Below are 10,634 nucleotides of genomic sequence, written 5' to 3' on the forward strand. Positions count from 1 at the left end.
TTCTCTGCCCTCTCTCTAAACCGTCTTCATCTTCTCTCTAAGATAACTCACCATCATCCCCTCCGATCCCATTTCAGATACCGTAGAAACGTTCCCTGCACTGTGAGCATCGCGCTGAACCGAACAAAACCGAGATCTGAACTGGTAAGTTCTCGTCTCTGCATCTCGTCTATTTAGTTCATGCGAACCAAAATTCTGGTTGCATGTGTGGGTTAGAGGTCTGATCTGTTTATGATTTTGGTGTATTAGTTAAGTGGAAGTTGTTGAGTGAAATTCTGGATAGAAAGCCGTGAGAGCACGAGAGAAACCTTAAGCATTTGGAAGTGCACTACTGAACCAGGTAAGGGAAGCTTTAGTAATTTAATTTAATACTTGTTTGATGTGTATGAAAGCAATGAAGTGTACGGGATGTCTGAAATGCATGAAATATTTGATGTTTAAGTATGCATGAACGAGCATGGTTGCACTGGATGTATATGATGAATATTGTTTGAACTGTATGCTGAGAATGAAACGTATGATTTGGAATATGATTAAATTTCTGTATGGTTTGGGATGATAATATGAATTTTGTAATGTATGAGATTTATGGTGGAGAGAAATTATAAGTTATGAATCGTATGAAAACTGTAAAGTTATTGTAAAATGAAAAATCTGGAAAATATCATATTCTCTGCTTGATAATGTACGCTCGTCATCGAACGGTCTTATACCGTTCGGTTTCCCTTGAAAAGGACTTAGAATAAGAATTCTTTCATTCGGAAAGGATCCTGATGAAGAGCGAGCGTCCTTTGTGTGAAGGGTTAGGTTTGAGCATTCGGCTCAGCCTAGCGTGTCCAACGATTGAAATAAATTGAAGTATTTTAGTAACGCTCGGTTTTATATTCCAGCGTTCGTCATAGGTAGCGCTTAGTCTTATACTGAGCGTTCGTCCAAATGAGCTCTCGGTCTTAGATCAAGCGTTCGTCCTGATTAGCGTTCGGTCTAATACCGAACGTTCGTTCTAAATGAGTGTTCGTTCTATTTTAGTGCTCGGTCATTCACCTAGCGTTCGTCCTAAGCTGTGTACGGTTTATACTTGAACGCTCGTCCTTATCATTGATTCATGAGCGAACGTAAATAGCGTTCGTCCAAATTATTAATTGACGTTCGGTCATTGCCTGACAGTTTTGTCTTCTGAATTAAATCATACTCTGTTGTTTATATAAATAATTTGGTAATGTCTTTATCCTTTTCATTCGACCTAGAGTCTTTATACTTAAAATTTTTCTAAGTATTATTCAGATCTTTTGGAATCAATTCAACTACTTTATTTAACTACTCATAACGTCCGTCAGAGGACAAAGGTTCGTTTCTTTTGTTCAGAAACGATTATTTCTCTGTAATGAACTAACGTTCGTCCTTATTTTGAAAAGGATGAGCGCTCGTTATTTTATGGAAGTGGAACATAGAATGAAAATGTGAATAATAGAAATGGTTAAGATGTGTGAACGTTATTTTAAGTGAAATATTGAAAATGAAATTTGAACGAACGTTCCAAGGAGGAACGTCTATATGATCTGAATGTGTAAGTTATGTAGTATGACCATGGTAAAGCTGCTGATGGCTGTTCATCCTGATATTCCGTGAGTGCTCGTCCTCATGTAGGGGGAAGTAGGTCATGCGTGGGAATGGCAGGAGGCCCTAGTCCTATTGAGTACTTTGGACTGATAGGGTTAACCTCGGGTGGCAGCTGTTGAGTGTTTCCCAGTTACCACACCACCCGGGTGCAAGAACGCCTGTAGATACATGGCTTCATACAGTCCGGACAGTCGTTAATTATGAGAGTTTGAATGAGTTATTATATGTTTGGATATATGCCTATTGCTGTATGAACTGTATGATTGATTGTGTATGTTAAAATATGTTGATTGTATGAATTAAATTACCTAAGCTTACCCTTGCAAATTCCTTGTGTTGTCTACTGGTTATGTACGTCCGTCTTGTCAATGCAATGATCATCCGTTGTGGATGTGAGCAGATGGAGAGGTGCCACTTGATGAGATGCTAGAAGAAGAAAATTTGGAGGACGTCAACCTGGTAGAAGTTGAAGTTAAAGCTGAGCAGTAGAGCGCTCGTCCAGTTGTAGCTATTAGTGTTTTTTGTATTTTGGGACGTTCGGCTTATTAGTTTTGGAGAGCCGTTCGTCCAGAACTTGGAATTGTGTATAGATTTTGATTTCCCGTATATTTTGTACGTTCGGCTTTTAATTAGCTGATTTTAGTTAAGACTGCACTGTTTAACTCTGTAAATGTGATTAGTTCTAATTAATGGTAATTACTATTTATTGGGATGTTACAATTGATAGAGACATTTTTTTTTTCTTTCTTTTAGAAGAAGTGAAGCTATCTCGTTTGGAGAAACAACCAGTAAAAAAAGTTTATACTTCAATGAAAGAGACTATAATTGCATAACCCAAATGAATAACGTTGCAAAATAAATGAACTAAATACAGGTAGAAATTAATTAACTGTCAGTTACCTTAAACTCAGCATGAAAATATGTAAAAAATGGTAGAGGTTGTCAGGGACCTTTTTTTCCCTTGTCTTCTTCAAAATGCATTTATTCAAGGAGATGTTAATTTATTTACGAAAAGAATGAATGAATAAGCATAGTATAAGCTTTAAAAATAATTGTGGGATAAAATGGAGGATTTTTTTTTTCAAAAAAAGAAAAATATTAAATACTAATCAACAAGATTTTAAAATTGCCAAAGGTAACATCTATAATCATTAAAGTAATTTTGGTTAATGTTCATTAATTTTTTTTAAAAAATATTAAATTATAACATAGAGATGTATTTAATTAATTTAAGAATATAATCTAAAGTCTTTAAAAGACATACCTAATATATGTTTAATATAGTAAATGTATTAAATTAATGAAATGGTAACTAAAACTTGTATGGTAAGTATAATTACACTTTAATTAGAAAAAATGGATTAATTGTGTTTTCTTTTCAAACTATTAATTAAAATTCTATTTCTTTCCTATTTCAAAATATGTACCAATTTCATCTTTATATTTTATAAAAGAATGTAAAATATTATCAAGAGCAAAATATAGTTAATGATATTAGAGTTTTCCTCTTTCATCTACTTGCAATTCTCTCTCTTCTTTACAATTCCTTTTTAGCTAATTTATGAAAGGTATAGATTTTTTTTTCACTTGCCTGTCATAATCTCTAATTTATTTTAAAATTAGAGATAATATTCCATAGTAAAGAAGTTAAATAAAATTAAGTATGTTTCTGATCCATATACTATTATGTAAAATTGAAAATCGTCTTACAATAAACTTTAAACAAATGTAGACCATAAATTTTGATTCAAATATTCACTTTCTTCATCATCACATTGTTCACACAAAACTGTGATATACACTAGAAAAATTGGGGGTTCTTCATTTCAATCACTGCCAACACACATTTTTAACAACACAACAATCAATGAAAGAAAAAAAGGTAGGTAAAAGGATAGTGTCTGTCTAATTATACAAGGGATTGACATCACTTTCTACCATGATCTTAAAGAGATGAGTTAACGAGTCTTTTATCTTTATAAAGTGTTTTCTTTTCTCATTTCTATCTAATATGGGATTTAAACTTAAATTTTGATTCAGAATATAAGAAAAGGAAGCAGAGAGAAGTGTCGTCTGTGAAACCAATCAACATCTTGTCCCTGAACGCATCACACGACATAACAAGAACAAAGTTGACGATGGAGAAGGATAAACCACTAAGACTTTAATGGGAGATGGAAAACGACAAAGAAGTTGTCTTCCCTAGAGAAGAAGATGGAGCAGGAAAGCCCAAATGCGATGACATTGGTGATGACAATTGTGGTGCCTGTGACGGTCTGGACGATGGAGGCTTATGTCAGATATGGAGGAGCTCTTATGCATTGAGAAAAGGATGAAGAAAGAGACGTTACATCAATGGTGACGGTCGCCAATGGTGGTCTACGTTCATGGCAGTTTCTTTGTCCAACCGTGGAAGATGTGACCATAAATGGGAAATGTGGTGTTAGTATTGGACACTAGAGAGGAGACAAGGAGAAAATTGTTGTTTCTTAATGTTTTCTTTTGAAAAAGAGTTAAGAAGTGAGTTGAATCCAATTTTTCCATGCTCCCTGTAAGACCCGTAAATTTTGGATGGAGGGGACATGGAGGGGACATGGTGGTCACCCACCTCTTTGACTATCATTATGCACTTATTGGAGGTGCATTATCACTTCTGGAAGCTTAGCAAAGGGAGAGCCAGCATTCATTTTCCAAATACATTCTTTCTCTCTCTTAAACTTCATTCCAAAACATTGCTTGCTGCCAAAATGAATGGCCATGGGCCGTGTGGCTGTGAATCAAAAGCATAGAAGAGAGCCATGTGGGAGAGCAGCCAGAAGAAGGGAACCCTTCCTCCCTTCCGTTTCCAGCCGTTCAAGGAGCAACCATGGGAAGCTATACCAACTTCCGAAGGGCTGAGAGGAGGATCTGGTTGAGCATCTGGTGAGAGGGGAGTCCTTGCAGCAAGATCTGGGAGAGGAAGTGAAGAATTGTTGAGGTTACAAAGAGATCTGGAGCTGCACATTTGGGAGGAGATAAATCTCAAAAATTGCAAGGAAGTCTTCAAGAGGTAAGGGGAGTTTATTTTATTTCTTTGATTTTTAAGATAGTTGTGTTTGCTGCAAATCTGGGTAGGATTTGGGAAGAAGGGGATGAAGATAGGGTGTTTCTGGGTTTTCTCTGGAACCTGCGTGATTCTGCAGAATTCTGCAGAATGAGCGTACGTCCAATTTTGGTGAGTCAAAATTGGACGTTCGTCCCAACAGTGCTCGACCAGATAGTGGTCGACCAACTTCAGAACGTTCGTCCAATTCTGGTCAAATTGGACGTTCGTCCAAATTGATTGAGCGTTCGGTCCTGCACGAACGTCCGAGTTCGTTCGTCATAATATAAGGGACGCTCGTCCAAGTGGTATTTAAACAGTAACTTATGAGCGTTCGTTCGTAACTTAGTATTTTGGTGGAGTAATCTTGAACGTTCGGCCTTGATCTCAAGACGAACGTCCGTAGGTTGTAATGAGCGTCCGGTCATACTATGGATTAACGAACGTTCGTTCTTTGAGGATGTTTGATCTTTATGCGCTCGTCCAAACAGTGAGGAATGCAGGATGGCGTCCAATGGTTTAGCGATCGGCCTAAGTAATTGATCTTAGCGTTCGGCTCCGTAGTGAGCGTTCGGTTTTTGGTATAGGTGAGCGTTCGGCTTTTGGATATAAATGAACGTTCGGTTTTTGGTATAAGTGAGCGTTCGGTTTTAAGTGTTCGGTGTGGATCTTGGACGTTCGTCCTCGGTTTTAGTAGCGTTCGTCCTTGTCTTTCTGAGCGTTCGTCCTTGGCTCTGGCAGCGTTCGGCCTTGGTTTTTGGGAGTGTTCGTCCTTGGCTCTGGGAGCGTTCGGCCTTGGTTTTGGGGAGCGTTCGTCCTTGATTTGTGAACGTTCGTCCTTGGTTTGTGAGCGTTCGTCCTTGGTCTGTGAGCGTTCGTCCTTGGAGCTCGATTAGGTTTGGTGTTTATCGGCAGCGTTCGGCCTTTTATGAGGATTGATTTCAGAACGTTCGTTCAGACAGTATCAGAGTTGGAAATAACGTTCGGCAATGCATGAATCCGTGGGAGTATTTTGAAGCAATTATTGAGAATTGTGGGTTATTTCTTTGATCCAATATTGGTTTAGTTATACATATTATTGAGAATATGTATGACTTCGTGATTGAGCACGTTTATTCTAGTTATACATATTATTGAGAATATGTATGACTTCGTGATTGAGCACGTTTATTCTAGTTATACATATTATTGAGAATATGTATGACTTCGTGATTGAGCACGTTTATTCGGTTAGAGGTGGTACATACACTATGTTATTTACTTGTAACTTCGTCGGTCTTTTTAGCATTTTTGCTAGTCTCACGCGTGAGACGGAGATTCGAGTGTCACCTTCTTCTGCGCGAGGAGGTGAATGTCTCGCCCACTGACTTCGGCTCGTGTTGAGTATAGTGCATCGTTACGCGTAGTATCGATGTTTTTACTCGTTAGTCCTTGAGGAGTCGGGGAGATAGGTCTGAAGTCGCGATGGATGACGGCTCGGGTCGCCTGTTATTGAGAGCAGGTTATGACGACGAATTAACGACATCAGTTTATGAAAGACTAGTCTGCAGAGTCATGTGAGTCGATTTATCATGGGGATTGTTATAGTATTTGTAGTGGGTTTATAATGTGATAATTCTGGTTATTCATCTGCATGTTGTGGCTGTGGCTTCTAACTGTGATAGTCGTACAGATACGGGAGAGATGGTAGTGCAGATAAAGTTGGATTTGGAATACTTCAAGAGAGAGACGGGAAGTAAAACTTGTTGGATCTATAGGTAGTAACGAGCGTTCTTACTAACGACGTTCGGTCTTCGTGTTATTTATTTTCTGGTAGCGAGTGTTATTAGGTAACAGTTGATCTTGATGTTAGTGGATCTGAGGTAGCTAGCGTCCGATCTTAATTTGGTAACCTGAGGTTTAGTTTGATTACGTTCGGTCAGTACTGAGGTGTTCAGCAGAGTACTCTAGGTGTTTAACCCAGACTCAAGCGTTCTTTATTATAGTGTTCTGTCTCGTAGCGATGGTTCTTAGGGAATGATCTTTATTGGTGATGTTGCTCTGAGGATGTAATCATTTATAGGGAGTGACCAGCCTTGATAGTCGTTGAGGTAACAATCGATTAATAAATAGTGATTAGTTGTGATGATGCATGATTCAGGAAGTGATCATTCATAGGTAATGCTCGGGTCGGATGATGATTGTCTCAGGTAAGGATCATTAATAGTTAGTGGTTGTACGTAGGGAACATCCGGTCTCGATGAGGTTACCCTCAGATAGAATTAAATCCAGTAAAGTGATCAATTAAGTGTTCGTCTGAAGGGTACTTAATCTGTGGTGTGCGAGATTTGATCTTTGAGCAATCGTTCGAATAGTGTTCGAAGTAATAGTAATTGTTCTAGTAGAGTACACTGTCTTAACGTGAAGTCTAAGCACTTGATCTTAATCAGCGTTTGATCTTTTGGTATTCAACCTAATGGTATTCGGTATAATAGCATTGATGTTTAGTTTCGAGCTTAAGTGATCAATCTTAATGTTCGTATAAACAGTATCCGATGTAATATAAGTTCGTTGATTTATCGTTTGATTCAGTAATGATATGATATCTGGGTATGTATTGAGGTTGAGTGCACTGTAGTAGGATGTCTTGATCTGTGGTTGATTGTGGATATATTGAGGGGACTAAGAATGAAATCACAAGTGGGGCACCTTCCATTGATTTGCTCATCAATGTATCATCCGGATGAGAGTCTATTGTGTACTGGATTGATTATTAGGTATTATGGGATGAGTGTCCAACAGGAATTGTGGTACGTTGGTTTGAGGATGTCTGATTTAATTATCATATGATATTTGTGTTGAAATAACTATGCAAGTTTTATAAATGATGTGTTTCAGGTTAGCTCACCCTTACTTTGCTTGTTTGTGCATGTGAATGCGATGATCGTATAATGTGTGATGTTATACGGGAGCAGTTGAAGGATTGTCACGTGATCCTGTGCAAATGAAGGAAGAGATGGAAGATCGAATTAGAAGGATTCAATGTTATCTTTGCAGTTGCGTCTGAGCTTAAAACTGATGTATAGATTTTAGTTGATGTTCGGGATGTTATGTATTATTACAACATTTAAGTTTTGATATTTTTTTTTATTTTGGGTAATTTTTTTTTTGGGATGTTACACTCCCAATTTTAATTTTCACGCTCCCAAGAATTCATTGTGCTGGATTTTATAAAAAAAATAATTTTAGTTAAAAAATTAAACACATGACAGCTTCGTGTCATTATATTCTTTACCACATGAACAAAATTTTATCATCATTCAAAATTAAGAACTAAAATAATTGTTTTTTAAAAATACAAATAAAAATAATTTAAAATTTCACTCAAAACCATTTCTAACTCCTGGGTGTTGCTCCCTCCACCACCACACCTTTCTCCCTCCACCTCCCATTTACTATTTTGCCCTTAAGTAAAATTTTTTTTAGGGTTATTTTTTAATTTTACCCATTCACAACCTATTCCACTAATAACTTATTTCAGTCCTTCGTATATGAGTAAAATATTTTTCTTTTATTTTAACATTATATTTCTTCCTCTCTTCCTTTTGTCGGTGTGAGATACTACAAGTTGTAAAGGTTGATGGTGGTGGAAAGAATTATCAAGCAATCTCCTTCTCGTGGTGCAGTGTCGCTCTCGTGGTGCAATGTGTGGAGTGGTGCAGTGCGTGTGTTACTTCCTCAAGGTGCGTATTCGAATAAAAAACGTAACCTTTAAACAGAGGTGACATCCTTCAACGGATGTCAAAATCCTTCAACGGATGTCAAAATCCTTCAACGGATGTCAACATCCTTTCAACATCCGTTTAAGGAAAAAACGGATGTCAACATCCGTTTAAGGAAAAAACGGATCCGTTTTTGTTTTTTAATGGTTTGGGTTGTGGATGGAGGGATTGGATTTTGTGATATGCGTTAATGGTCTGTGATATGCGTGATGGAGGGATTGGATTTTGTTTTTGCAGTTAATGGTCTGGGTTGTGGATGATCAAAGGGGTTCCGCAGAGAGAGTACTGGTCTCTAATTGTTGAAGGTCGTGAGATGTAGTTCTTGTTTGACCGAATGGGATGGGTTGGAGATTGAGATCAGTGATGGCTGGGGTGGAAGGTGATGAGTGTTGGAGGCAATGGAGTTGGGGATGAGAATGAGCAGAGAAGGAATCAGTTATGAAGATTGATGGAAGGGTGTTCCAGTAGCCGTGGGTGTTGTTTGGTGTGGAAGAAGATGAAGGCATGGAGATGGTGAGAAAAAACGGTTAGAGGCTCGACTTTATGCGTGTGTTTGGAGGGAGGTTCCAGTGGGGAATGGAATGGTGATGACGACATAGGTGCATGATTGCTGATGGAAGATGAGTTTGGTGGCTTCTGTTACGAGACCCGCATGAGGGGTTCACAAATTTGGGATTTCAAAGTAGTTATGGAAAAATAGCTGATGATTAAAGGGTGGGGGAGTAAGGATGAAGATGATGGTCGTTAACAATAGACATATACAACTATCCACCACACTAGGAATGCATTTATCAACAATCATATGCGAACAAACGTAACAGAGACACGTTCAAGGGCAAATAACCAAATCGGTAAAACATGGATTGCAAAGCATTACTTACCTCTTGAAGCTTGGTTCGGTCTTACCAACCTTGTGTCTCCAATGAGTCCCCCCCTTTCCTTTGGCTGACTCCCTTTTTTCCAGTAACGTCTCTGTGCATCTTGGATGGCCTCCCTGTCCCCGTGTCCTTGGTGTGAATCGGGTTTAGAGTTCGGCCATGGTATATGGATAAAGATGATGGTTGATGGGAGATGATCTTGTTGAGTTAGAAAAGCGTGAGGTAAGGATGAAGAATCCCAAAAGGACCCCTGTCCCTGCCTGACCGCCACCAATGAATAGTGATCCCCCCTTCCCTGGTGTAGTGGTCTCGCCAGACTTTACAGATGGAATCTGTACAGGCACCACATGGGCACTCGGTGGATGACAACCAAAAATGTGAAAGTGTCAGCAAAAATGATTCTCTTTTCAGAAACCCATACTGTGAGTGGCTTTCCAGACGGTTAATGGCGCACAGCGGCAGCTGAAGGTGGGAATCTTCGCTGTAATGCTCAGACGAATTTTAAAACGCAGCCACCACTACTTTTTGGACGCTCGGTCAATACCGAAAACGAACGACCGTTCACATTACATGACCGAACGCTCTAAACATTTTAAAAACATAGCCTCCACTACCTTTTTGGACGCTCGGTCAATACGGGAAACGCTAACGATAATGAACGACCGTTCACATTACATGACCGAACGCTCTAAATTTTTTAAAAACACAGCCACAACTACCTTTTTGGACGCTCGGTCAATACGGGAAACGCTAACGAAAATGAACGACCGTTCACATACAATGACCGAACGCTCAGACCGAACGTTCACAAGGTAAAACCTCTGATCCAAGTCGAACGCTCAGACCGAACATATCAGGATCGAACGCTTAAGAGTTACTCGAGTGAAACAAAACGCCAAAACCGAACGTTACAAACACTAGTATATCAACACGCCAAAACCGAACGATCACAAACACTACCAAACCGACCGAACGCTTAAGACTCAAACCAAAATTAAGACCGATCGCTACCTATGGACGCTCGCTACCCGAGAACAAAGCAACATCAAGACCGAACGCCGCTTATATGAACGCTATAAGACAGAACACTAAGATCGATCACCATTAACCCTTACACCAATAGGACGAACGTTTGAATCCTGGCCGAATGGTCAAAACTTAACACATGACCGACCAATACCGCATCTGCACTTAACCGCATAAATCAAAGCATGACCGAACGGTACTTAAATTACTTCTGACCGATCGGTACCAGATTAAATCCAAACCGATCGGTAAAGATACTGGTCACAA

The sequence above is a fragment of the Vigna umbellata genome, chromosome 9 (genome assembly GCF_029865625.1).
Source record: "Vigna umbellata cultivar VRB3 chromosome 9, Vumbellata_1.0, whole genome shotgun sequence".
Lineage (NCBI taxonomy): Eukaryota > Viridiplantae > Streptophyta > Magnoliopsida > Fabales > Fabaceae > Vigna > Vigna umbellata.